The sequence below is a fragment of the Octopus bimaculoides genome, chromosome 2, assembly GCF_001194135.2.
Source record: "Octopus bimaculoides isolate UCB-OBI-ISO-001 chromosome 2, ASM119413v2, whole genome shotgun sequence".
Lineage (NCBI taxonomy): Eukaryota > Metazoa > Mollusca > Cephalopoda > Octopoda > Octopodidae > Octopus > Octopus bimaculoides.
Genome location: NC_068982.1, coordinates 138,364,284 through 138,367,539, shown reverse-complemented (window position 1 = coordinate 138,367,539; position 3,256 = coordinate 138,364,284).

Sequence of the window (3,256 nt, the reverse complement as noted above, 5' to 3'; positions counted from 1 at the left end):
ATATATATATATATATATATATATATATACACACACACACGATGGACTCTTTTAGTTTCTGTCTACCAAATCCACTCACAAAGCTTTGGTTGGCCCGAGGCTATAGTAGAAAACAGTGGCCCAAGTTAACATGCAGTGTGACTGAAGGCGGAAACATGTGGTTGAGAAACAAGCTTCTTATCATAAGGCCACGACCGCGCCCATGCATTCGTGTAGATAGAAGACCCAAAAACTATTTCGTAGATATCGTTTCATGCTAAATCAGATTCGTTGAAACAGATACAAAACTCTATACATTGGATATGCCTCGGAAATGAGTGGGAGTCAGGTTTAAAGTGTAGAAACTAAACTACAAATTCATACATTCATTCACACACGTGCACACATACACATACATAATGTCCCACATACATCCAGGTGACGTTTTAGATATTCACCATTTTTCAACGGTTTTTCTGGACCAATCAGAGACCAGTATTATCTCAGCCATTTTGGCTATATAAACATAAGTGAAGTTGTTTCCCTCTCTTTTCCTAGGCCGACGTCAATACCGCTGGAATTGAGTATCCGTTTCTTTGTAATGAACTTTCGTGTCAATTAGTCCTAAATAATGTTTAAGCTGAATGAGAAATCAAATTGCTATATTTTCCAGTTTCCTGTAATAAGTAATATTAATGTCTTTTGCAATTTATCTTCTCTAAACATGTATGACACTCAAAAGGAACATAAATTCAATGTAATGAACAAAACACTTTGTTTGCATTGAATTACACACATGACATGAACATGGATGTATATATATTTTCTACAACATATTTATACAAATTTGCGTTTATTAATGTAATGTAACCCCTTTGCCTGGTCAATGCCTTTTCGTAAGTTTGTCCTAAACGTTGGTGTCTGGTTTCAGACTTTTGATCAGCTCTTGTGCCATTCCATCTGGTAATATAATTTTTTCCTTTCATACATCCCAAGTTACTCTGGTGAGTGAAAACAAATTGGGAATGTGAATCATATACGAGGTTTGGACGCCAAGGAAATATGTCCTGGGACAGCCAAAGGGTTAAAACTTCTGTTTCTCAGTATACATTGCTAGATTAAACTCAAACTTTAACCCTGCCACGCCGTGACCCCACTATACAGTAATAAGTTAAACGTCATCTCTGCTGGATTCCCAGTCAAGCTGTAATAAACAACAAACGTAAGGCGGCGAGCTGGCAGAATCGTTAGCACGCCGGTGAAATGCTTAGCGGTATTTCGTCTGTCTTTACGTTCTGAGTTCAAATTCCGCCGAGGTCGACTTTGTCTTTCATCCTTTAGCGATTGATGAATTAAGTACCAGTTGCGTACTGGGGTCGATCTAATCGGCTGGCCTCCTCCCCCAAAATTTCGGGCCTTGTGCCTAGAGTAGAAAGGAATATGTATGTGATTGTTCAGTTTTACTTCAATTGGCAGAAACGTTAGCACGTCGGGCGAAATACTTAGCGGTATTTCGTCTGTCGTTACGTTCTGAGTTCAAATTCCGCCGAAGTCGACTTTGCCTTTCATCCTTTCGGGGTCGATACCAGTTGGGTAGTGGGGTCGATCTAATCGACTAGCCCCCTCCCCCAAAAATTTCGGGTCTTGTGCCTAGAGTAGATAAGAATAAACAACGCAAGTAAGAAAATGAAGATGCAGCCAATCTCGTCTATTAGCTTGCCTGCAGTCGTTACTCTTGAAATGTATATGCAAATACATATTTCCTTTTCCCTCAGATCCCAGGTGGAGGGCAAAGTTAGACATCGGGGCCCAAGTCTGAGAGGTTTAACCACAAAAGAACACCAACGGTTTACTTTCAGTTATAGAATCACTTACACCAGTAGAGGACCAGCAATACTTCTGGTGGTACACAGGAAATAAAAGAGAACTATAATAATTAATTTATTGAAATCATATCTGTGCATTCGTATTTTCTGTTCATACAAATTCATTCACATCAACATGTACAAAGAAATTGTCTTGTAGTGAAAGACATGTTAAGTGGGGAAAAAAACAATCTTTAGAACGAATTTCGCAGAAATTTTCATGAGTCCTGAATGGTTATTTGCAAACCAACTACCTCGTCAGAAAGTTCCAGTAAAAGCAAGGAAGGACATTTACACTGTTGTACAAATTGAAATCCCAAACCTGCCAAACTTGTTCTATTAAGGTGCAACAATCCTGGTTCCTTGTCCAGTCTGTAGACATGACAGCCATTTCATAGCAGCAAGATTTTATGAGAAATGAAACTCAAACCTCATTCATCAAAAAACAAACAAAGAAGAAGACTAGTAAGAGCTAATGAGGTAGAAACAGACAATCGCACACACACACATGCACAGCCACACATAGAGATATATAATTAGATAGAAAGATTATCAGGAAAGGAGAGAGGGAGGAGGTAGGGTGAGAGAGACATGAAAGAAAAGTAAATTAAAATTTAAACAAAATAGAAGAGAATAAATAAAACAAGAGGGGGGTGAATATAAAAGCAAAAAATACATATATATATATATATATATATATATATATATACACACACACACACATACATTTATACATAGATATATATATGCACATACACATATATATATACATATATATGTGTGTATATGTCTGGATATACACATATATATGTAAATGTATATACATGTGTCTGTATATGTGTGTGTGTATGTGTCTTCTTCTTCTGTGTGTATATATATGTGTGTGTGTGTGAATGTGTGTATATCTATATGTGTGTGTGTGTGTATATGTATGTGTGTATATATATATATGTGTGTGTGTGTATATATGTATGTGTATATATATTTGTGTGTGTATATATCTATATGTATAGATATATATATGTGTGTGTGTGTGTGTATATATATATAAATATATATGTATATATAAAATAAAAATGAAACGAAGTATAATTATCGGTCACACTTGAATAGATATGACTGAAGTTAAACTGGCAACCAGAATATGTTTACATCAGTCACTTGATATCCCTTACCCACCACTACCACACCCGGCCCTCCTCCTCCTCCTCTGCTAGAAACAGCAGCCAGTCACCACAAGACCCTACCCTACCCACCTGCCACCATACTTTCATTCTCCTTGTGCACATACATTTCAAAGAAAAAGTCATTTTTTTTTTTCCCTGATACTCAGTTCAAAATGTTGCAAATTAAAAAAAAATTTTTTTTTTTTTTTCAAAAAAAAAATAAAATAAAGATTAGTTGATTTTTTT